At 42.0% G+C, this 26,730-nt stretch overlaps 1 long non-coding RNA gene across 1 annotated transcript; it reads right to left on the bottom strand.

Annotated features, from left to right (window-relative positions):
- Nucleotides 1-9,834: 9,834 nt before the first annotated feature.
- On the bottom strand, nucleotides 9,835-25,572 carry LOC147339444 (uncharacterized). Its single transcript, XR_015130292.1, has 3 exons — nucleotides 25,518-25,572; nucleotides 22,058-22,094; nucleotides 9,835-9,879 (listed from the first exon to the last, which is right to left on the bottom strand). It is a non-coding gene; the product is annotated as an uncharacterized LOC147339444 (long non-coding RNA).
- Nucleotides 25,573-26,730: the final 1,158 nt, after the last annotated feature.

Below are 26,730 nucleotides of genomic sequence, written 5' to 3'. Positions count from 1 at the left end.
CACTTCTCTATCACTGTACCCTGGATGATGATATATGATAAGCTTAACTTGATTGGCTAACAGAAATGAATTTAGCTAACTTACAGCACATGTGGTGTGGTAACATATATGCTATTAAATGTTAAGTCATTCGCTGTTCCACGAAATTGCTAATCTTAACCCATGGAACTGCTAAAAGCAGCTTTGTGAGCTCACTGTTTCGGGGTTTTCTTTTTGGTTTTAAATAAGAAAAATAATTTTAAAAAATCTACAGATTCAGATTCGCACTTACCTGTGGTACGATCGAGTACGTTGACGTCACTGCCGCTCATCTGATATGATAAAAAAATAAACTTTCTCAAAAATAAACAAGTGAGTCGCTGTGAATTCCTTAACAGCACTGAAAATGTTTTTGCATAATGTTTTTTTGCCGAAAATGTTTTTGCCTAATAAAAAAGAACAGCTTTTTTATTAGGCATTTAATTTAATTTAATACGTAAGAGCGTGATTAGCCAAAGCAGACGGTAAAATGACTGCATGTATTCAGAGGAGTTGGAGAAGATATCTTACAGCTGTAGCAGAATGATCGACAGATTTCCAAATATCAAAAGGATTGTAGAACAGTTTATAAAACCGGTGCAATAAATTCACCCAATCGCTAGCTGTGCCATTACCCAGCATACATCGCTCACTCCGTCAATGCAAGAACCGATACACAAATAACAGCCTGTAATTAGTTTTATCTGCAGTACTTTTCTCTCAGATAGTTGCCTGCATTATATAATTTATTGTGTTCAGTATAGGTCGTTACAATGTGATTTGGAAAATGTCTAAATATACCGACAAAATCTCTTCAATCGGAGGACCCTTCACGTCAATTCCCGACGCCAGAGGGGTACCCTGCGCGTCCATATGTGCAGCAGAGGGGGCCTGACCATGCGTCACACGTTTGACGAGTTGGGAGTGAGAACGTGTTGAAATAATTGATTACACAGCAGTGGAAAGTAGACTTTATCAAAGTAGATGTCTTTCTGAAAGTGCTGTAATTAAGTTTAAGAATATAATCCAACCACTATTATCATCTTCAATGCCCTGTACCAACATAGAGCAGAGCAGCTATCTGAATACTACTCCAACAGAGGTCGATTATCTTGTTAATAATTTCACCTCCTCACTACATACAACTCTGGATACTGTAGCTCCTGTGAAAACTAAGGTCTCAAATCAGAAGTACCTGACTCTGTGGTATAATTCTCAAACACATAGCCTAAAGCAGATGACTCGTAAGCTGGAGAGGAAATGGCGTGTCACAAATTTAGAGGATCATCATTTAGCCTCGATGATCAGAAAAAAGTCAGAGCTCTTTTGAGCCAACCATCCCTTTAACGTTAACTAGTAATGACTTCATGAACTTCTTCAGAAATAAAATTTTTATCATTAGAGAAAAAATTACCAATAATCATCCCACAGATGTAATATTATCTACAGCTACTCTTAGTACCATTGATGTTATATTAGACTCTTTTTCTCCAATTGATCTTTCTGAGTTAACTTCAATAATTACTTCCTCCAAACCATCAACGTGTCTTTTAGACCCCATTCCTACAAAACTGCTCAAAGAAGTCCTGCCATTAATTAATTCTTCAATCTTAAATATGATCAACCTATCTCTAATAATCGGCTATGTACCACAGGCCTTCAAGCTGGCTGTAGTTAAACCTTTACTCTAAAAGCATCTCTAGACCCAGCAGTCTTAGCTAATTATAGGCCAATCTCCAACGTTCCTTTCATATCAAACATCCTTGAAAGAGTAGCTGTCAAACAGCTAACAGATCATCTGCAGAGGAATGGCTTATTTGAAGAGTTTCAGTCAGGTTTCAGAGCTCCTACAGCACAGAAACAGCTTTAGTGAAGGTTACAAATGATCTTCTTATGGCCTCTGACAGTGGACTCATCTCTGTGCTTGTCCTGCTAGACCTTAGTGCAGCATTCGATACTGTCGACCATAATATCCTATTAGAGCGATTAGAACATGCTGTAGGTATTACAGGTACTGCACTGTAGTGGTTTGTATCATATCTATCTAATAGACTCCAATTTGTGCATGTAAATGGAGAGTCCTCTTCACACACTGAGGTTAATTATGGAGTTCCACAGGTTCAGTGCTAGGACCAATTCTGTTTACACTATACATGCATCCCCTAGGCAGCATCATTAAAGGACATAGCATACAATTTCACTGCCATGCAGATGACACCCAGCTCTATCTGTCCATGAAGCCAGATAACACACACCAATTAGTTAAACTGCAGGAATGTCTTAAAGACATAAAGACCTGGATGGCCGCTAACTTTCTGCTTCTTAATTCAGATAAAACTGAGGTTATTGTACTCGGCCCTGAAAAGCCTAGAAATATGGTATCTAACCAGATTCTTACTCTGGATGGCATTACCTTGGCCTCCAGTAACGCTGTGAGGAACCTTGGAGTAATTTTTGACCAGGATATGTCCTTCAACGCACGTATTAAACAAATATGTAAGACTGCGTTCTTCCATTTGCTCAACATCTCTAAAGTTAGAAATATCCTGTCTCAGAGTGACGCTGAAAAACTACTTCATGCTTTTATTACTTCCAGGCTGGACTACTGCAATTCATTATTATCAGGATGTCCAAAAAACTCGCTGAAAAGCCTTCAGCTAATCCAAAATGCTGCAGCAAGAGTCCTGACAGGGACTAGAAAGAGAGAGCATATTTCTCCTGTTTTGGCTTCCCTTCAAACCCAGAATTGAATTCAAAATCCTGCTCCTCACATACAAGGTCTTGAATAATCAGGCCCCATGTTATCTTAATGACCTTGTAGTACCATATCACCCCATTAGAGCACTTAGAGCACTGATCCTGAATCCTCCCGTAGTTATGCTGCGATAGACGTAGGCTGCCGGGGATTCCCATGATGCATTGAGTTTTTCCTTTCCAGTCACCTTTCTCACTCACTATGTATTAATACAGCGGTCCCCAACCCCCGGGCCTCGGTACCAGTCCGTGAGTCGTTTGGTACCGGGCCACGAGAGTTGAGAGTTGAGGCTCAGGTGTGAAATGTATGGTTCTCAGGATTTTTATCGTTTTTTTATCGTTATTTTGTTATCGTTTTTATCGTTAACTCGGTTTTCCTGGGTCTTTTCACGTGTGTTATGAATAAATCTTTTTTACGGTACCGGTACTAGGCCGGTCCGTAAAAATATTGTCGGGCATGAACCGGTCCGTGGCGCTTAGGGACCGCTGTGTTAATAGACCTCTCTGCATTGAATCATATCTGTTATTAACCTCTGGCTCTCTTCCACAGCATGTCTTTTATCCTGTCTTCCTTCTCTCACCCCAACCGGTCGCAGCAGATGGCCCCCTCCCCTCCCTGAGCCTGATTCTGCTGGAGGTTTCTTCCTGTTAAAAGGGAGTTTTTCCTTCCCACTGTCGCCAAAGTGCTTGCTCATAGGGGGTCATATGATTGTTGGGTTTTTCTCTGTATCTATGAAGCCCCTTGAGGCGACTTTTGTTGTGATTTGGCGCTATATAAATAAAATTGAATTGAATTACGGACTAAACCTGGGACATTTGTGGCCCCAGTGCATGTGCCCTATCTGCCTTGTTGGTGTCCTTGATTTTTAAAAGTAAAATGTCTTATTATGCTATAAATAAAGCCAGAGAGTGAAATCTGTGCTGATCCTAATACAAATACCTGAAGACAAAGTGCCTTGGTTGTTTTCGATTGTTCTTTTCATCAGACATAATAACTACTCAGATCTCCTGGACTTCTTTCTTTCTTTCTTTCTTTCTTTCTTTCTTTCTTTCTTTCTTTCTTTCTTTCTTTCTTTCTTTCTTTCTTTCTTTTCATTCCTGAAGACATGCACATCTTCAGGAACAAAGCTACAACCCAGATGACATTGTCAAAAGTGTCTTTAACTGAGCTTTGAGAAAAGGTGGAGTGCTGAATGAAAGTAAGATTTGCATTTGGTTTGGAAATCAAACTCCTCGACCAATACTTAATATTCCTTTTCCATATTTTCTAACACACACACACACACCAACAGATATTGTGTATATATAAATGGTGAATGCTCATATCGAACATGGGCCAAGTTTCAAATAATGAGGTCAGTATATGTACAAGTAATCCCTTCTCCAAGCACAGAAGTACCACCCACCTGCTATTCAAAACTTCTGAGGAGCAGCCAATAAGACAAAGGTTGGCTCAAAGAGAGGACAGCTAAACTGGCATATTTCAAATGGAAGATAAATTGAAGGACTGCACCAAGACTCAGTATAGGATAAATAAGCATATTTTCAGCAATGAATCACACAAATTTGCTGTAGTGCACAAATTAAAGTATGGAGCTGGAAACAAACATAATTAGCTCTCTTTAAGGGACTAAAACATCTCTAGATTGTATTTTGAATAGATCATGAGTGGTCCATTTTTTTTGTCATTTGCTATAATAAAATCCCCCTCATAATGTAGTGAAGAGTTGCCAAGGCCATCTATCTGCAGCCGTGGTTTTTAAGATGCGGTACTTTTTAAAATACACACAGTGGGACACTGCCATAGACTGGTGACCTGTACAGGGTGTACCTTGCTCAGTCTGTGACAGCTGCTCCAGCCCTTCATGACCCTGAATCAGATACACCATTAAAAAGGGGGTGGATGGCTTGACAGGGGATCAGAGGTATGGTGGACTATAACTAAATAATTAAATAGAAAAAAATTAACTGTAAAAATAAATCTGTTAGGGTGCCTGGGTTCGTTGACCCAAAATTTTGAGTTTTACATTATTATTGAACTTTGATTTTGCCATTATTTATCATTTCTAGTCTTTTGGTTTCTTAGAGTTCTGTCTTCTGGTTTCTGTCTCTGTGTTACATAGTTGTTCTGTCTCCCCCTGTGTGCTGTATCCCCTCGTCAAGTCCGCGTTGTCTGTGTTATGTTTCCTGTTTTACTTTGAAAGTCCATGTCTCATGTTAATGTATCTGGATTTGCTTCCCTTGTCTCGCTACCCTTATTTGTCCCAGCTGTGTTTCTCTGTTGTCTCCCATTCCCTGATGGCTCTCTCTGGGTATGTAAGCCCTGAGTTTTCTTTGGTCTTTGTTGCGATCTCCCTCATCCTATGCTGTGTGTTCTGTTTGGCTGCCTGTGTAAGTTTCTTTTGGTATTCTTGCTTTTGTTATATTTGTGTTTAGCGTTAAAGCTGTTTTGAGTTCACACTTTTACCTCCAAGTGTCTGCACATTGGGTCCACAGTTCCTGCCTGCACACAGCACATGACAAAATCATTGTGTAAAAACAAAACAAAATGCTGTCTTCTTTATTGACCATTTACTGTCAAACACATTTCAACTATAAGCTTTCATCAGTGCAAACCAAAGCCACATCCCCAGATATAGAACCATGGGAGGTTTAAACACTAATTAGTGTGAATGCTTGAAAAGTTAAATCAGAAGAGCAGGCTGTCTTTACACTGTCACCATGTCCATATAATAAACTCCACAGGCATGAAAAATGAGAATTCAGTAGACATGACATATGTGAGTGAAGTTGGCCCCCCCACCTTCTTCAAATCCAACAAAAGTGGTATCAAACGTTTGTGCTGGTTTGTGCTGCAAAAATTGTCGTTTGTGCTGCTATCATTTTAAAGATATTAATCAAAATTTCTAGAGGTCATCAGAGGTCAACCAGCCCCCCCAAATTAATTAAATCAAACAAAATGGGTGTCAATCAACTGTGCTGTGTTTGTGCTGGTTTGTGCTGCTAAAATTGTCGTTTGTGCTGGTTTGTGCGGCTTCTGTTTTAAAGATATTAATGAAAATGTAAAGGTCAACCAGCCCCCCCCCCCCCCCCCAACACACACACACACACACATTAATGGAATCGAACAAAACTGGTGTCAATCAACTGTGCTGTGTTTGTGCTGGTTTGTGCTGCTAAAATTGTCATTTGTGCTGCCTCTGTTTTAAAGATATTAATGAAAATGCAAACGTCAAAAGGTCAACCAGCCCCCCCACATCACCCAAATCAAACAAAAGTTGATGTCACAGGTTTGTGCTGCAAAAAATTTTGTTTGTGGTGCTATTATTTTAAAGATATTAATAAAATTCCATCCATCCATCCATCCATCCATCCATCCATTTGCTTATCCTTTTAAGGGTCGCAGGGGGTGCTGGAATCTATCCCAGCTGTCATAGGGCAAGAGGCAGGGTACATCTTGGACAGGTTGCCAGTCTGTCACAGGGCCAACACACAGGGACAGACAACCATTCGCACTCACATTCACACCTATGGGCAATTCGGATTAACCAATTAACCTATCACCACAAGCTGCATGTCTTTGGAGAGAGCCCGGAGAGAGCCCACGCAAACATGGCGAGTGAACCTGCAAACTCCACACAGAAAGACCCTGGCGTGATGGTGGAATTGAACTCAGGACCTTCTTGCTGTGCGGCAACAGTGCTAACCACCGTGCTGCCGTAATAATAACATTAAATAACATTTATGAAGAAATTAAAAGGGGCATGCCAGTAGGTGCGTATCAGTTTATAATTGCATAAGGTGTTTTGAGCCATTAAGCATGTGAGTGAAGTTGGCCCCACCACCTTCTTCAAATCCAACAAAAGTGGTATCAAACGTTTGTGCTGCTAAAATTATCATTTGTGCTGCCTCTGTTTTAAAGATATTAATGAAAATGTAATGGTCAAAAGGTCAACCAGCCCCCCCACATTAATGGAATCAAACAAAACTGGTGTCAATCAACTGTGCTACGTTTGTGCTGGTTTGTGCTGCTAAAATTGTCGTTTGTGCTGCCTCTGTTTTAAAGATATTAATGAAAATGTAAAGGTCAAAAGGTCAACCAGCCCCCCCACATTAATGGAATCAAACAAAACTGGTGTCAATCAACTGTGCTACGTTTGTGCTGGTTTGTGCTGCCTCTGTTTTAAAGATCTTAATGAAAATGTAAAGGTCAAAAGGTCAACCAGCCCCCCCCCCCCCCACATTAATGGGATCGAACAAAATTTATGTCAAGCGTTTGTGCTGGTTTGTGCTGCTAAAATTGTCGTTTGTGCTGCCTCTGTTTTAAAGATATTAATGAAAATGTAAAGGTCAAAAGGTCAACCAGCCCCCCCACATTAATGGAATCAAACAAAACTGGTGTCAATCAACTGTGCTACGTTTGTGCTGGTTTGTGCTGCAAAAATTTACGTTTGTGCCGCTATCATTTTAGAGATATTCAAGAAAATTTGTAGAGGTCATCAGAGGTCAACCAGCCCCCCCACATTAATGGAATCAAACAAAACTGGTGTCAATCAACTGTGCTACGTTTGTGCTGGTTTGTGCTGCAAAAATTGTCGTTTGTGCTGAATCTGTTTTAAAGATATTAATGAAAATGTAAAGGTCAAAAGGTCAACCAGCCCCCCCCCCCACATTAATGGGATCGAACAAAATTTATGTCAAGCGTTTGTGCTGGTTTGTGCTGCTAAAATTGTTGTTTGTGCTGCCTCTGTTTTAAAGATCTTAATGAAAATGTAAAGGTCAAAAGGTCAACCAGCCCCCCCACAGTAATGGAATCGAACAAAATTGATGTCAAACATTTGTGCTACGTTTGTGCTGCAAAAATTTACGTTTGTGCCGCTATCATTTTAGAGATATTCAAGAAAATTTGTAGAGGTCATCAGAGGTCAACCAGCCACCCCACATTAATGGAATCAAACAAAACTGGTGTCAATCAACTGTGCTACGTTTGTGCTGCCTCTGTTTTAAAGATATTAATGAAAATGTAAAGGTCAAAAGGTCAACCAGCCCCCCCACATTAATGGAATCAAACAAAACTGGTGTCAATCAACTGTGCTGTGTTTGTGCTGCAAAAATTTACGTTTGTGCCGCTATCATTTTAAAGAAATCCATACAAATTTCTAGAGGTCATCAGAGGTCAACCAGCCCCCCCACATTAATGGAATCAAACAAAACTGGTGTCAATCAACTGTGCTACGTTTGTGCTGGTTTGTGCTGCCTCTGTTTTAAAGATATTAATGAAAATGTAAAGGTCAAAAGGTCAACCAGCCCCCCCCCCCCACATTAATGGGATCGAACAAAATTTATGTCAAGCGTTTGTGCTGGTTTGTGCTGCTAAAATTGTTGTTTGTGCTGCCTCTGTTTTAAAGATCTTAATGAAAATGTAAAGGTCAAAAGGTCAACCAGCCCCCCCACATTAATGGAATCGAACAAAATTGATGTCAAACATTTGTGCTACGTTTGTGCTGCAAAAATTTACGTTTGTGCCGCTATCATTTTAAAGAAATCCATACAAATTTCTAGAGGTCATCAGAGGTCAACCAGCCCCCCCACATTAATGGAATCAAACAAAACTGGTGTCAATCAACTGTGCTGTGTTTGTGCTGCAAAAATTGTCGTTTGTGCTGCATCTGTTTTAAAGATATTAATGAAAATGTAAAGGTCAAAAGGTCAACCAGCCCCCCCACAGTAATGGAATCGAATAAAAGCCTTCAGTTTTCAGGCCCCTCTTCTGTGGAACCAGCTTCCAGTTTGGATTCAGGAGACGGACACTATCTCTACTTTCAAGATTAGGCTTAAAACTTTCCTTTTTGCTAAAGCATATAGTTAGGGCTGGACCAGGTGACCCTGAATCCTCCCTTAGTTATGCTGCAATAGACGTAGGCTGCCGGGGGATTCCCATGATGCATTGAGTTTTTCCTTTCCAGTCACCTTTCTCACTCACTATGTATTAACACACCTCTCTGCATTGAATTATATCTGTTATTAACCTCTGGCTCTCTTCCACAGCATGTCTTTTATCCTGTCTTCCTTCTCTCACCCCAACCGGTCGCAGCAGATGGCCGCCCCTCCCTGAGCCTGGTTCTGCCGGAGGTTTCTTCCTGTTAAAAGGGAGTTTTTCCTTCCCACTGTCGCCAAAGTGCTTGCTCATAGGGGGTCATATGATTGTTGGGTTTTTCTCTGTATCTATGAAGCGCCTTGAGGCGACTTTTGTTGTGATTTGGCGCTATATAAATAAAATTGAATTGAATTGAATGTTTCATTAGAGTGGATGTGACACACTTATTCAAAATGATTTGCCAGTGGGACTGTTTGAGAAAAAAGCCTCATCAGGTGAGGGATTTCTACGTGCGATCAATGGCACAACTTGTCAAGTCCCAATCCTTGCTATTGTGGCATTAAGTGAGACAGAAGGCTGTGACAGTTTTGGAAACCCCATTATGTCAGAAGTGTCCAAATCAAATCTGAAAAGAAAAATTGCAGATGAGACTATATCTGTTTCTGATGACAAGGAAGAAGAAGACATTAGATTGGATCCATGCACAGAAATAAACACCGACTTAAGGCAGTGGGTGGCAGATATTTGTGAGGGGAGCAGGTGCCATGCTGAAGATCATGGTTATCGAGACAATATGCACTATCTACCTGAGCTCGTCCCACACCTAATTAGATTGGGAGGATACCTACCACTCTGGACTGGAGAAATGGTTCCCCTATTTCAGAGCGAAAAACTCACTGCAACTTCAGCTAATGTTGAAGCAGAGTTCAAGAACATTAAACATGGTCTGTTCAAGCATGAAAATCTCCCAATAAGGATAGATAAATTCATTGCACGTCATCTCGGTTTTATTGAAGGGAACATGCGGATCTGTTCTGCAAAACAAATACGAAAAGAAGCAGAGGTTGCCAGACAGGATGGTACAGTGAAGCGTCAGTATCCACACAAAGCCTTTGTGGAGCAGGAAGTGGATGATAACCCCTCTCAGGAGCCCAAAATTGACACAGACATAGACATACAGGAAGGGCACGAAGTACTGCAGTGCGTTTCACGTTGATATCAGGCGCCTCCTAAAAAGGGAAAAGAAAAGTTTTTTTTTTTTTTTTTTTTTTTTTTTTTTTTCCTTTTTGGCCTGTCCCGTTTGGCTCTTTTGCCATCAGAATTGTTGTCTAAAGGCAAAGAAAGATGCCCAACGGATTTACTTTACCAAACTGACCATCCCAGCCTTGCCGTAATGGTCCATTTGATTCACCTTTTATTGTTTATTTTATTTTCACTTACTGAATACGGGACAGACTTGACTGGGGGAAAGAAGGGGAGAAAGAAAGAGGGAAAGAGAAACAGCTGAGAAGAGGGACGGGGGAGAAGGGCAAAAGACAAAAACCAACAGAACGGGCAGAGAAAAAAAAATGCATATATCAATCACCTGGATCACCTGCTGAGAAAGAAAAAAGAAAGCAAGCAGAAGAGAACAAGAGTAATAGAATAAACAACATCACAATGATATATGGGAATATGACAGTAAATACTAAATGTTAAACATTATTGTGCAGCACATAAGATCAACAGAACACAGTGTGCTTTGAGGTAGGAGCCAAAAAGGGTGTAGTTTGTGGGTGTGATCACCCGTGTGTACACCTGTGAGCATGGACGCGCTTGTTTTTTGTTTTTTAAAAGGTTCCTTCATGTAATAATCTGCTAGAGGGTGTGGGGGGGCCACAGCCCCGTCCTCCAGGGCATGAAGCAGGTGTGGAGGAGATCAAACTCCAGACATCCAGAGGCCCCCAGAACACAAGAGACCAAGGAAGACCAACAGAGGGGCAGCTGTGCCACTGTCCCGGAAAGAGCTGAGGAGAGTCCCAGATGAGGGCTCACTCAGCAGCCGCGGAGCAGAAGCCAGGGGGAGTTGCAGTGACACGCCCGTGAGCTCCGCCGGCAGCCAGCTGCGCCTGAGTGACCGAGCCCCAGGCAGAGAGGCCGGGGGCACCCCACCTCCGAAGTGGCCCGAGCGAGCCCCAGGCTCCAGGCCCCGATAAGCGGCCGCCAAGGAGTGAGCCGGTGTGTACCTGGACGCCCATCCCCGGACACAAAGAACCACCAACGCACCGATGTCTGAGGGGGTCCGCCACTGGCAGGGGAAGTGGTGGTAGGGGGAGATAGGCCTCCAAACCTTGGAGGGCCTGAGATGTCCCCAGAGAGGTGGCGCCTGACACCCAACCTGACATATAGACACAGACATACAGGCACACACAGATACAAACATCCATTCCCACCCTCATGCTCTCATATGCACTTACTCCACACTCAACCAACGTGGAGACAGACATAAAGAGACGTTGTACACACGATCACACTCCCCAAGCGTACTCTACAAACCGGGTCTAGGTGCCCCCGCCCCTGGAGGGGGGAACTGCACCCAGACCCAGGTGGTGTTTCCCTTTTCCCTGCGGTGGGGGGAGGCAGATCGCCCCGACTCCGCAGCAGCAGGAAGGCTCCACACTCCAGACCGCAGTCGGACGGCCAACTCCTCCTCCTAGTCCTAGCCCCCCTGCTCCAGCAGGTCGCAGAGAATGGGGGTGAGAGAAGACTCCAAACCTCCCTCCACCCGCTCATTGTAGTGTTGATGCATGTGTGTTCTAAGGTGCATTTAAAACCCAGGAGGGCTTGGAGCTACCTGCCAGAGAGCAGCAGGTAAGCGCATGGTCCCTCCTGCTAGCCCTCAATGTCTACGTGTATTTAAAATTGAGAGGTGGGCAACGATGCCAGGGGTGGGGTGTACACCCTGATGGTACTTTGGACTCCGTGTATCGTGCCCACCCCCAAGATCCTATATGTATGTGTAATGAGAGTGTGAGTAATGTGAATGTCTAAGTTGTGGGATAAAATTGAGGCAGAGGCAGCCAGAAGGGGACAGGGGGGGGGGGGTAGCCTCCTCTGCACCCTGGTGACATACCCCTACTCCAAGGCCCTGCATGTGTGGGTGGTTGTGGTGGAGCGGGAAGAGGGAGGCAGCTGGAGATGGGGAGGGAGGGAAGGAAGGGAGGGGCAAGTGACCCCTCCCTGGGGCCAGCTCCCCCGCTGACCCCAGTAGGCACCCCCATACTCCGCGATCCGCCAGGGAAAGGGGGCCCAGGCCCATCCAGACCGGGGCCCAGTGCAGCAGCGCCGCCCGGCCCCACAGAGCCCGGGACAGTCCACCCAACCCCACCACAGAGAAAACTGCACCCACCCCACCATCCACTCATCTTCCAGACTACATAAGACAATAAACACCCAGGCTGAGATCTTCCTCCACCTCTCCTGTATCTCCCCCTCCTGCAGAGGGAGCTCCTGAGGAGAGGAAAGCTCCTGCAAGATGTGACAATCTCCCCCACCAGTTGAAGAGCCCCCCAGGTGGCTCGACGCACCGGCGGCACCCTGCTCCAGGGCTGGGCCCCCATGCACCCACCCGCCCACAACCCCGGCAACACACCAACCAGGACCCAAGCCCCCGAGGCCCGGTCCGGGTCCCAGCCCAGAGACGGAGCGCCCCCAGAACCTCACGCCCATCCCAGACCCACCCAGGGGCAGCCAGGCTACCAGGTCAGTAACCCACGTCCGTCAGCACAGACCCTCCCCTAGCCCCACTGCACGCAGCCGCGAGGAAACAGTCACCTGAGAGCCAACAGAGCCCCTAACCGGACATGACCGCTACCCCGGTTGAGCCCCCCAAGGAAGATGCCTCCGGGGAACCCCCCGACGCCCTAAGCCTGTCCCTACCCCCACACCAATCACAACAGTGAAGGCGGGACCAAACTATGACCCCCCACCCCCACTAGGTGATGGAGCTGATCAAAGGAGCCCAGAGCAATTGATCTGATGTGGTGGCAGAGGCTGTATCAAGACTAATGTAATCTAATAGATAATTTCTATATTGGTTAGAATTAAGATTATTTTTATTTTTCCAGTTCATGAGGACCGTTTTCTTGGCTATGCATAGGGCAGTGAAAACCATATGGGCTATATTCTTTTCTGAAGTGACATTATCTAAGCTGCCCAACAAACACACTAAGGGGGAAGTTGGAATGTTACATTTCAGACACTTCGATAAGTCTTCACATATCTCGCGCCAAAACTTCTGAACTGGTGGACAGAACCAAAGAGCGTGGATATAATTGTCCGGTGAATTGGTTTGGCAGTGTGAGCAGTTGTTGGTAGACGTAAAGCCCATCTTGAACATCCGATGACCTGTATAGTGCACTCTATGTAATATTTTGTATTGAATTAATTGAAGACTGGGATTTCTAATTAGATGAAAGGTTTTTAAGCAAATCTGAGACCAGAAGTTTAGGTCTAAGTTAACTGATAAATCCGCTTCCCATTTTGCAATAGGAAGTGATATTGATTCATCTGTTTTAGAAAGCATTCTGTATATTTTGGATAGTAATTTGGGGGGTTTAAGAGTAAGAAATTGAACCACACTTGGTGGTGTTTGTAGTTCAACTTGACCCGGTTTAAATTTCTTTTTTACTATGGATTTAATTTGTTGATATTCTAAAAATCTTTTCTTGTTGATCCCATATTGTGTAACTAGTCCGTCAAATGAAATAAATTCTGTTCCTTCTAGTATATGTTCTAAATATTTGATTCCTTTATCACTCCAATCTGAAAAGTTTATCATATTATTGTTTTGTAATATGTCAGGGTTGTTCCAGATAGGTGTACGTTTGCATGGGATTAATGAAGACGCCGTCAATTTTAGAAACTCCCACCATGCTGTCAGAGAAGAGCTGATGTTGATGCTTTTAAAGCATTCATGTCGTTGGATGTTTGAGCTGATAAATGGTAGGTCTGAGATCTCTAGATTATTGCAAAGTGCTTGTTCTACATCTAGCCAAGGTTCATCTAAGAGGGTGTGTTTTAGCCATCCTGAGATAAACTGAAGCCTGTTGGCTAAGAAGTAGTGCTGAAAGTTAGGCAGTTCTAGTCCTCCTTTATCCTTGGTCTTTTGTAGTGTTTTTAAGCTTATACGTGGGGGTTTATTTTTCCAAAGGAATTTGGACATACATGAATCTAGAGATCTGAACCAATCTTGTGGCGGTTTAGTTGGGATCATTGAGAATACATAATTTATTTTTGGTAAGACCATCATTTTTATAGCGGCAACCCTTCCCATGAGTGATATGGGTAGACATTTCCATCTAGCCAGATCATCTTCTACCTTCTTTAAAAGTGGGATATGGTTTAATTTAGTTAGATCTGCAAGCTTGGGAGAAACATTAATACCTAAATATTTTATATTTCCCGATTGCAGTGGTGTAGAAGAGGAATTATGGAAGGAGCAATTAATCGGTAGGACTGTAGATTTTGACCAGTTAATTGAGTAATCTGATATTCTTGCAAAAGAGTTTATCAATTCAATCACCCCAGAGATATTGGTTTGTGAATTTTGGAGAAAGAGTAACACATCATCCGCATAAAGGCTGATTTTTATGTTCCACGTTCTTGCATTTTATGCCCTTAATTACTGAATTCTGTCTAATTGCTGCTGCTAGTGGTTCAATAAAAATTGCAAATAGTGAAGGGGAGAGTGGGCATCCCTGCCTGGTGCCCCTCAAGAGACAGAAGCTGGAGGATGTCTGGTCATTTGTTCTAACACAAGCTGTTGGGGAATTATATAATATTTTTAACCAGTTTATGAAAGAGGATCCAAAACCAAATTTGTGTAAAGTTGCAAATAGAAATTTCCAGTTAAGTCTGTCAAATGCTTTTTCTGCCTCTAAAGAGAATATTGTAGTTTCTAGGTTTTTACTGTATGAGTAGTCTATCAAATTAAGTAATCTACGTGTATTTGTTGATGAGTGCCTACCTTTTATGAAGCCAGTTTGGTCAGGATGAATTAAGAGGGGGGTTATTTTCTCCAGTCTCTTTGAGAGAGCTTTGCAGATTATTTTAAGGTCTACATTTATAAGGGATATTGGACGATAGCTTGAGGGATATACAGGGTCTTTGCCTGGTTTTAGCAGGAGATTAATGTTTGCAGAATTCATATTTGATAGAAGTCTGCCCTTTTCTTTAATTTCCAACAACGTTCTGTAGAAAACTGGTGCTAGAATCGACCAGAATTCTTTGTAGAATTCTGCAGGAAAGCCATCTGGACCTGGAGCCTTATTATTGTGCATACTTATCAGAGCTTCCTGGAGTTCACCTGGGCCCTATTTCAGGAAGCCGGTTTAGTGCAAACTCTGAGTAAGTATACCCTGAGTTAACGAAAACTCTGGGTTTTCGGTTTCACAAAGCGAGTTTAGATTAATTCTGAGTGAGTTACTATGACGACACACTCCGTGAAGCTAACCTGCCCCCTAGCAGGTTTACTTCAACTAACCCTGACGTTCTCCGCCTCTTTGTCGGAAACCTGACTGTAGGAAGTGTCAGACATGGCGTGCTCCTTCCTTGAAGAGCCAGTAGATGTTGAAGCCCAAATTCTCCGCAGAGCTCTCCGCCGGGAGAGAGTGATTAGAGCGCGTTCGGACATTTTATCATTTCCTGATTATTTCCTGTGTGAACGTTACCGTTTTTCAGCACAATCTATAATTTATTTGAATAACATCCTCAGGCCTAATATTGCTCATGTGACACATCGCGGACATTCTCTCAGTTCTGTACATATTATTTGTATTGCACTTCGGTTCTTTGCAAACCGGAGCTTTCTGTATAATATTGGTGACGCTGAGCACGTTTCCAAGGCTACCGTCTGTCACGCAGTCAGGAATGTTACAGTTGCACTGAAACGTCTCCTGTACTCGTTTGTGGTGTTCCCCGGTCATAGACCCACAAGATTTATCAGAGGGATGCCACAAAATTGCAGGTATCAGGATGAACGAAACTTAATTCATGATGTGGTGATACTTGAGCTACTACTTAAATTTTACATTTATTCTCACGGTTCCCAGGCGTGATTGGCTGTATAGATGGCACTCACATTCCAATCATTGCTCCTTCAGTAAATGAAGGAGACTATGTGAACAGGAAGTCTTTCCACAGCGTTAATGTACAGGTACATAGTTCCCTGTAGCATTTCAAACTAACAAATTATTTCATTATAGTAATGGATGCTAATTTGTGTTCTCTGCACTGTGAAGATCATATGTGATGCTGCCAACATTATCACAAATGTGGAAGCCAACTGCTCAGCCTCTGTGAGTGGTGGTGGTGGAGGACCCCCACCTGTTTTTCGGGCCTCCGCTTTTTTTCTGTTGGCTATAACGGGTCACATTTGAGCATACAGAGTAAGCAAATATGTACTTGTAATGTGCTCAGATAATTTCAATAAGTGCTTACAGAAAGAAAGTTAATGTAGCCTCTAACTGCAATTGATTTACATAGGACAAACAGACCAAGCACTATGGCTCATAATACAATTACACCTTACCTGTTTGGACTATATTTTTATATTTCATTTTTACTTGCTGCCAGGAACGTTTGGGGCCTGTTGGGTTGCACCTGCGCTCACATCACATCACAAAATAAAATGTATGAAATAAAAAAAAAACATATATATATAATATAATAACGTGTTAAATGGGTGGAAATCCCTAGATCAATGTTTAAATTAACACTCACGCATTGACTCTGTCGGCTATGTTTTGCCATGCATGCTCCCTTTCTTTTGCAGCTGAGGCTGTGTTACTTTTTTTCCGCGCAATTTGCATGTTATCGGCATATGATGCCATCAGAATTTCGGCCTCAAGCGCTGTAAAATACATTGACCGCGCCTTCTTTCCCTCCGTCTCCATGGTGACTCGCTTAATCTGTGCTCCACTAATCAGGGCTTTATGTATCCTCGTGCGCGCGCTTAACTTGGGGTTAAAGCAACTCCGCGTTGATTGAACTAATTGTTATCAGCCTTTCTGAAACCGAATAACCCCGAGTTGGACAGTTCGGGGTTACTCAACCCTGAGTATCGTTTTTCACTCTGAGTTTTCTAAACCAGCTTCCTGAAATAGGGCCCAGGTGTCAGTGGTGAATCCAGTGCCATTGCTTGAGTGTCCAATAATTTTGGAAGAGTTATGTTGTCCAAAAACTGATCATTTTCTTTTTTAGATGGGTTTATTTGTGGTGAATACAACGTTTTATAGAAATCCCTGAAAATGTTGTTTATTTGTATCGGTTCATATAATGTGTTCCCAGATGAATCTTGAACAGCACATATAGTTGTTTTTTCTTTATTTATTTTTAGCTGGTTTGCTAGAAATTGACCGGATTTATTACCATGTTCATAATTTTGTAGGCGTAGTCTTTGTACTAAGAATTTTGTTTTTTATCAATTATCTCATTTAATTCTAGTTTTGTTTTGCGTATTTTGTTCAATGTTTCCTGATCTTGGTGGGACGCGTAGGCTTCTTCTAGTGATTTGATGTTTTTTTCTAATTCCTGAATATTTTTGTTTTCTTTTTTCTTTTTATGTGATGAGAAAGAAATTATTTTACCTCTCATCACAGCTTTCCCTGCTTCCCATAGAACAGAAGCTGATGTTTCGGGAGTGTCATTATAGTCCAAATATGAAGTCCACTCTTTTTTAAAATATTTAATAAAGTCTTCATCTTTAAGTAGTGATATATTAAATCTCCAGTTTTTTCTTGGCGTAGTATTATTCTTGTGCATTAGTGTTAAAGATACAGGACCATGATCGCTGACAGCTATAGGGTGAATCTCAGTGTCTGAAATGTCGTTCAGCAGTGAGCTGCTGACCAAAAAATAATCCAGACGAGAGTAGGAGTGATGGACGTGAGAAAAAAGTATATTCCTTACTGGTGGGGTGAAGGGAGCGCCATGCATCGCAAAGACCAAAGTCGCTCATATACTGTTTGATTATATTTGTTGACTGCCAATTACGCTGAGTTCCCGCTGTATTGAGCCTATCCATGTCTTCATTTAGTCCAAGGTTGAGGTCACCTCCAAGAACAAGTGTGCCATCTAAGTGTTCAGAGAGTGCACTGAAAAAACCGTGAAAGAATGAGGGATCATCAACATTTGGACCATATACACTTGCAATACATAGCTTTTTATCACGTATAGATAGTTTAATGATTAAGAATCTACCCTCTGGATCTATAACTGTATCGAGTACTGTGAAATTAATATTTTTATGTATTAAAATTGCTGCTCCCCTTTGTCTAGAATTATAACAAGCTGAGAACACATTGGGAAACTCAGGTGTTTTAAGTTCATTCGAACCTCTAAGAGGTCTGTGGGTCTCTTGTAATAGGACAACATCTGCCTGTAGTTTTTTGAGTTGGTTAAATATTTTTAACCTCTTTTCTCTGGAGCCAGCTCCATTTATATTCCATGTAATGAACCTCAGTGTACCCATAGATGTTTGTGTATAACTAGGGATGTATGCTGTGTGCGTCGCTTAGACAGGTGGAGAGAATACGTCACTTGTTCATAAATAAAGAGAAGGAGAGAGAGAAAAAATGTGTGGCGAGATGCTCCCTGAGTCTGACTTTGTGTATGCATAGTTACTAATATGAGTAGGCTTGGCTTAAGTGTGTGTGTATCTTATATGACTGTGTGCGCTGTCTGACTGATGTAAATGTGCTGCCGTTGAGCGCATGGTGCGTATGTGTCGAAATAAAGGATGTTTGTGGATGAGTGTCGAAGCAGGTGATCGAGGCAGTGAAAGGAATAAAGAAAGAAACCAAGGACAGGGGTGAGCAGCATAAAACCAAGAGGGGGAAAAGAGAGGAGGAAAAAAAAAACAGAAACAAAACGTAAACATTCCAATTAAATCACTGACGGAGAGTGACGGTGTTAATTCTGCTATGAAATCACACTTTAAGATGCGATTTGATACTGGTAAGTTAAACAGATGTTAATGCAAGTTAGTGTGAGTGGATAGGGAAATGGTGTAGCTGATTCTTATCTGGTGTGAGGTTAATACAGCCACGGAGTGATGTTGGGGTCGCGGTGGAGCTGTCCGTCCACGTACAGCCGGTCCACAGCGATGACAGCGCGGGAGCCCTTCTGGATGAAGCCGCGTCTCCCGGCCGTAGCCCGAATGGGGCCGAGGCGATGTACCCAATCAAAGACGATGTTCTTCACAGTGTCCTCCGGCAGCTTCAGGTGGGTTTTGATGAAGCTTTTTACCGTGGTCTCCGCGTCCTCTCCAGCGGCTTCTGGAATACCAGAAAATACCAGATTATCACGCATGCTACGAGCTTGTAGATCGATAACTGTTTCTTTTATTTTTTTATTTTCTCTATTGAGCTGGGTAACATTATCTGTGAGACATTTCACCGACTCCCTTAGCGTGGCATTTTCAGCAGCAAGCGTTTCCACCTGCTGCTGGCTGTACTCCAGGGATTCTCGCAAGCATTTAAATTCTCGGTGAAGAATCTCCACCAAGGACAGCCTTGCGTCGAAACTGGACAATCGCTTGTCGATTGACTCCAGTATGTCGACAATATCTTTGCCGGCTGGCGATGTTGAGCCGGGGGAATCTGCCGGGCGTTGTCTTTTCGACGACGGCGTCTCAGGTTTGGCCGGGGAAGCTGCACACGGGGTCTTCTTCATCACGAGATCCTGAAAGCACTGATCAATATAATCTTGGAGAGTCTCTAAACTCTCCTCGTTGTTCTCCAGGGTGTTGGAGATTATTTAGACAAATAGTGTTAGTTATAAGACAATTGATAAGTGTATTTGGTAATGCTGAAGCTTAAATGAATTTGTTCAAATCTAAACTACCATTTGCTTTAATTTTCCGCCAAAATCTCCGGCGTCTGACGTCAGTTACAACATGAGTCGCTTACCTTGTCCGTCACTTCCGTCACTTACTCACCTGCTGCCTCACTTACTCCTCACCTGCTGCCTCAGTTCATTTAACGCAAAGTTTTCAGGTGTCATTCTTTGGGGAGAATACATGTTTATGAAACTGCATGACATCAGACTCTACCAAATTTTGGAGACTTTTCTTTTAAGATACAACCTTTCTGTCTCTTGTGACAGAGAGTCTGTTTCTTAATCATTTGACAAAAACCCTACACAGTATTTTAAAATAGTGTTCTCCAGATCAGAGCTATATAGAACATGGGGTTTAAAGCAAGGAAAAATTGTGTGTTTATCAGTGAAACCTTTAATTTGTGTTAATTTTATCATTATCAATATATGAAATCTTCACCTTAAGGGACTTAATGAATGGTTTCTTCTAAAAATTAGAAATGATTGAGTCATTTCACATCATATGAAAATATTAATTTTTAATACAAATTTGGCCCTACAAAAATGGAAACTCAGTAACAAAGATAATGGAGATTCTCTAAACACGAGCAAATATCACAGTAAAATTGTTGATTGTGATTTACCCATTGGATGTATCCTCAGTGATTTGGTACAATTATACAACATTTTATAAGAACTGAACAACTGATGAAACTAATTATAGGCCAATCTCCAACCTTCCTTTCATATCAAAAATCCTTGAAAGAGTAGTTGTCAAACAGCTAACAGATCATCTGCAGAGGAATGGTTTATTTGAAGAGTTTCAGTCAGGTTTCAGAGCTCATCACGGCACAGAAACAGCTTTAGTGAAGGTTACAAATGATCTTCTTATGGCCTCTGACAGTGAACTCATCTCTGTGCTTGTCCTGCTAGACCTTAGTGCAGCATTCGATACTGTCGACCATAATATCCTATTAGAGCTATTAGAACATGCTGTAGGTATTACAGGTACTGCACTGCAGTGGTTTGTATCATATCTATCTAATAGACTCCAGTTTGTTCACGTAAATGGAGAGTCCTCTTCACACACTGAGGTTAATTATGGAGTTCCACAGGGTTCAGTGCTAGGACTAATTCTGTTTACATTATACATGCTTCCCTTAGGCAGCATCATTAGAAGACATAGCATACATTTTCACTGCTATGCAGATGACACCCAGCTCTATCTGTCCATGAAGCCAGATAACACACACCAATTACTTAAACTGCAGGAATGTCTTAAAGACATAAAGACCTGGATGGCCGCTAACTTTCTGCTTCTTAATTCAGATAAAACTGAGGTTATTGTACTCGGCCCTGAAAAGCCTAGAAATATGGTATCTAACCAGATTCTTACTCTGGATGGCATTACCTTGGCCTCCAGTAACGCTGTGAGGAACCTTGGAGTCATTTTTGACCAGGACATGTCCTTCAATGCACATATTAAACAAATATGTAAGACTGCGTTCTTCCATTTGCGCAACATCTCTAAAATTAGAAATATCCTGTCTCAGAGTGACGCTGAAAAACTAGTTCACGCATTTATTACTTCCAGGCTGGACTACTGTAATTCATTATTATCAGAATGTCCAAAAAACTCACTGAAAAGCCTTCAGCTAATCCAAAATGCTGCAGCAAGAGTACTGACAGGGACTAGAAAGAGAGAGCATATTTCTCCTGTTTTGGCTTCCCTTCATTGGCTTCCTGTTAAATCCAGAATTGAATTCAAAATCCTGCTCCTCACATACAAGGTCTTAAATAATCAGGCCCCATCTTATCTTAATGACCTTGTAGTACCATATCACCCTATTAGAGCACTTCGCTCTCGCTCTGCAGGCCTACTTGTTGTTCCTAGAGTATTTAAAAGTAGAATGGGAGGGAGAGCCTTCAGTTTTCAGGCCCCTCTTCTGTGGAACCAGCTTCCAGTTTGGATTCAGGAGACGGACACTATCTCTACTTTCAAGATTAGGCTTAAAACTTTCCTTTTTGCTAAAGCATATAGTTAGGGCTGGACCAGGTGACCCTGAATCCTCCCTTAGTTATGCTGCAATAGACGTAGGCTGCCGGGGGATTCCCATGATGCATTGAGTTTTTCCTTTCCAGTCACCTTTCTCGCTCACTATGTATTAACAGACCTCTCTGCATTGAATCATATCTGTTGTTAACCTCTGTCTCTCTTCCACAGCATGTCTTTTATCCTGTCTTCCTTCTCTCACCCCAACCGGTCGCAGCAGATGGCCGCCCCTCCCTGAGCCTGGTTCTGCCGGAGGTTTCTTCCTGTTAAAAGGGAGTTTTTCCTTCCCACTGTTGCCAAAGTGCTTGCTCATAGGGGGTCATATGATTGTTGGGTTTTTCTCTGTATCTATGAAGCGCCTTGAGGCGACTTATGTTGTGATTTGGCGCTATATAAATAAAGTTGAATTGAATTGAATTGAAAAAGTTGAATTGAATTGAATTGAATTGAATGAAACAACTTACTTATGTGACCACATATGAAGTGTTATAACTTACCACAAAAGGTGAACTGTGCCACTGACCCTTGGTAGATCTGCACAAGATAAAAAAAAAAAAAAGCATTATAAATACTAACACAGCTATTAATAATTAAACTGGTGGGGTACATTTAAGATGTTAATGTCACAAAATAAAATAGACTGGTAGAAAGAAGTACAAGGAAATGGTAATGGGGGGAGCCATGAAAATATATCTTTTAAACATGATTCAGTGTGACAAAGCCAGGGTCCTGGGTCAGTGACCCAGTGTTTTGAGTTTCTTCTGCCTCTGAGTTTTTTGTATTATGTTCTTAGTTCTCTTTGTTGTCCCAGCGTATTCTTTAGTGTAGTGTCTGAGTTTGGTTTTCTTGTATTCTGTTTAGTTCTGAGTATTTGGTAGCTGCCCTCTGTGTTTCTTAGTTGCTCTGTCTCCCCTAGTCTAGTTTGCATCTGTGCTAATTCCTGTTTTACTTTGAAGGTCTGTGTCTCATGTGAGTGTATCCTACTTTGCTCCCTTGTCTCGTCAGTTCTGATTTCTCCCAGCTGTGCTCTCCTTCTGTGTCTCATTCCCCTCGTTACTTCCCATTGTATTTAAACCCTGTGTTTCTCTGAGTCAGTGCTGCGTCGTCCCTCAAGCTGTGTGTTTCTTCGTGTGCCTCTCTGCAAGGTGTGAGTTTATATTTTCCCAGTTTAATTTTGTATGCTCGTTTTCTGTGACTAGCAATTAAAGCTGTGATTTTGAGTTCATCCCCTGAGTCTGAGTCCTGCATTTTGGGTATCTATAGACTTTATCAAAGTAGATGTCTTTCTGAAAGCGCTGTAACTAAGTTTAAGAATATAATCCACCCACTGTTATCATCTTCAATGCCCTGTACCAACATAGAGCAGAGCAGCTATCTGATTGCTACCCCCAATTTCACCTCCTCACTACATACGACTCTGGATACTGTAGCTCCTGTGAAAACTAAGGTCTCTAATCAGAAGTACCTGACTCCGTGGTATAATTCTCAAACACATAGCCTAAAGCAGATGACTCGTAAGCTGGAGAGGAAATGGCGTGTCACAAATTTAGAGGATCATCATTTAGCCTGGAGAAATAGTTTGCTGCTTTATAAGAAAGCCCTCCGCAAAGCCAGAACATCTTACTATTCGTCACTGATTGAAGAAAATAAGAATAACTCCCGGTTTCTCTTCAGCACTATAGCCAGGCTGACAAAAAGTCAGAGCTCTTTTGAGCCAACCATCCCTTTAACGTTAACTAGTAATGACTTCATGGACGTCTTCACAAATAAAATTTTTATCATTAGAGAAAAAATTACCAATAATCATCCCACAGATGTAATATTATCTACAGCTACTCTTAGTACCATTGATGTTATATTAGACTCTTTTTCTCCAATTGATCTTTCTGAGTTAACTTCAATAATTACTTCCTCCAAGTCATCAACGTGTCTTTTAGACCCCATTCCTACAAAACTGCTCAAAGAAGTCCTGCCATTAATTAATTCTTCAATCTTAAATATGATCAACCTATCTCTAATAATCGGCTATGTACCACAGGCCATCAAGCTGGCTGTATCTAAACCTTTACTCAAAAAGCCATCTCTAGACCCCGCAGTCTTAGCTAATTATAGGCCAATCTCCAACCTTCCTTTCATATCAAAAACCTTGAAAGAGTAGTTGTCAAACAGCTAACAGATCATCTGCAGAGGAATGGCTTATTTGAAGAGTTTCAGTCAGGTTTCAGAGTTCATCACGGCACAGAAACAGCTTTAGTGAAGGTTACAAATGATCTTCTTGTGGCCTCTGACAGTGAACTCATCTCTGTGCTTGTCCTGCTAGACCTTAGTGCAGCATTCGATACTGTTGACCATAATATCCTATTAGAGCTATTAGAACATGTTGTAGGTATTACAGGTACTGCACTGCAGTGGTTTGTATCATATCTATATAATAGACTCCAGTTTGTTCATGTAAATGGAGAGTCCTCTTCACACACTGAGGTTAATTATGGAGTTCCACAGGGTTCAGTGCTAGGACCAATTCTGTTTACATTATACATGCTTCCCTTAGGCAGCATCATTAGAAGACATAGCATACATTTTCACTGCTATGCAGATGACACCCAGCTCTATCTGTCCATGAAGCCAGATAACACACACCAATTACTTAAACTGCAGGAATGTCTTAAAGACATAAAGACCTGGATGGCCGCTAACTTTCTGCTTCTTAATTCAGATAAAACTGAGGTTATTGTACTCGGCCCTGAAAAGCTTAGAAATATGGTATCTAACCAGATTCTTACTCTGGATGGCATTACCTTGGCCTCCAGTAACGCTGTGAGGAACCTTGGAGTCATTTTTGACCAGGATATCTCCTTCAATGCACATATTAAACAAATATGTAAGACTGCGTTCTTCCATTTGCGCAACATCTCTAAAATTAGAAATATCCTGTCTCAGAGTGATGCTGAAAAACTAGTTCACGCATTTATTACTTCCAGGCTGGACTACTGTAATTCATTATTATCAGGATGTCCAAAAAACTCACTGAAAAGCCTTCAGCTAATCCAAAATGCTGCAGCAAGAGTACTGACGGGGACTAGAAAGAGAGAGCATATTTCTCCTGTTTTGGCTTCCCTTTATTGGCTTCCTGTTAAATCCAGAATTGAATTCAAAATCCTGCTCCTCACATACAAGGTCTTAAATAATCAGGCCCCATCTTATCTTAATGACCTTGTAGTACCATATCACCCCATTAGAGCACTTCGCTCTCGCTCTGCAGGCCTACTTGTTGTTCCTAGAGTATTTAAAAGTAGAATGGGAGGGAGAGCCTTCAGTTTTCAGGCCCCTCTTCTGTGGAACCAGCTTCTAGTTTGGATTCAGGGGACACTATCTCTACTTTCAAGATTAGGCTTAAAACTTTCCTTTTTGCTAAAGCATATAGTTAGGGCTGGACCAGGTGACCCTGAATCCTCCCTTAGTTATGCTGCAATAGACATAGGCTGCCAGAGGATTCCCATGATGCATTGAGTTTTTCCTTTCCAGTCACCTTTCTCACTCACTATGTATTAACACACCTCTCTGCATTGAATTATATCTGTTATTAACCTCTGTCTCTCTTCCACAGCATGTCTTTTATCCTGTCTTCCTTCTCTCACCCCAACCGGTCGCAGCAGATGGCCGCCCCTCCCTGAGCCTGGTTCTGCCGGAGGTTTCTTCCTGTTAAAAGGGAGTTTTTCCTTCCCACTGTTGCCAAAATGCTTGCTCATAGGGAGTCATATGATTGTTGGGTTTTTCTCTGTATCTATGAAGCGCCTTGAGGCGACTTATGTTGTGATTTGGCGCTATATAAATAAAATTGAATTGAATTGGGTCAAATCCTGCCTGCCGCACAGCGATTCATGACACGGGTCTTTTAACCTAAAAATGTTTTAATGGCCATGAAGAAAGGACTCTTCAATAGATCTTTCAACTCACCTGTGTTTACTGTCTCCACCTGAAATTAATTGCAGTCTGAATTTTTTTTTCTTCTGTCCTTTTACTCAAAAATCATAATTAAGAAAGCAGTATTTACTCTTAACTTCTAAGCCATGTACAATTATAACTGTTTGAATCGTTAACAGAACAAAAGTTTTAAGTTGTTTCAACTTTGAGGAATTTCAATTGTTATATCCACAAACTTTATATGTCAGGTAGACTGTTGGGCTTTACAGTGCAGTAAAACTTGGCAAAGGACAACACTGTGTCATGAACACCTGTGCCTTTGATGCCTTCTGTCAAAGTCTATGCTGTGCTTACTGTGACAGTCGTACTGCTCAAAACATGTTGAATAGTTCAGAGGAGAACTATGTATTCCAGCTTGTGAAATCCCTTGCTTCAAAGGGTGTCACTCAACATGCCTATTCATTGAGGGCAGAGGTGCTGAGCTCAATATTCTGCCCTGTTCAGTTGAAGACTGGTGTTCATCGTGTTGATGCACAGTGCCATGTGTCCACAGTAATTCAAAAAACAATGACGGAAAATCCAAGTGTTCACTTCACAAGACAGTGTTCCTCCCAGTACTGCAAACTTTACACACCAAACACAAGGCAAATACCTTTTGTTTCCATTGATCTGTCAGTCCTCTCAGCTTCTGGCATAGCTCACCTTCAGTCTGCTGTTGAACAAGGGCTCAACCTTCCAGCATCGCCATGCCTAAGACCAATCGAAAGTCCTGATGCATCTCCAACAGCATTTAAAACAGATTCATCAGGAAAGCAACTTTGCACAGGGACTGTTTGTCACAGTTTCACCCTGAGAGAGCTTGTATGGATTGACACAGACCTTGGAAAATGCTCTACAGAAACTCTGGAGCACAGTTTTCACAGTCCAAAAAGGTTTTTGCTTACTGAATTCCCATCCACTCTGCTACTTCAAGGAGAGAAATTCACACTGAAAGCAGTCATTACATTTCAGGAGGGCCCAACACCAGAAACACTCGGGCATTATATGACATTCTGTAACAGGACCCCGTACATCTGGGAGATGTATGATGACCTAAGAAAGGATATAACCATAGCATCTGAAAACACCAGCGTATGTCCGCACACTGTGCTCTACACAAAGGAATGATGGCAAGATCTCATGAAAGAAAGTCCTTTTCTAGTTTGTGAGTTAGATGATGGAAATAGCTGTTATTTTTCAGTTATTG

The sequence above is a fragment of the Aulonocara sp. 'chitande type north' Nkhata Bay genome, linkage group LG1, assembly GCF_057382095.1.
Source record: "Aulonocara sp. 'chitande type north' Nkhata Bay isolate Kocher_YH1m ecotype deep benthic linkage group LG1, A_spYH_male_GT1.1, whole genome shotgun sequence".
Classification (NCBI taxonomy): Eukaryota; Metazoa; Chordata; class Actinopteri; order Cichliformes; family Cichlidae; genus Aulonocara; species Aulonocara sp. 'chitande type north' Nkhata Bay.
Note: the sequence above shows the minus strand (reverse complement) of the source record. Positions and strands in the feature narration are given on the sequence as shown.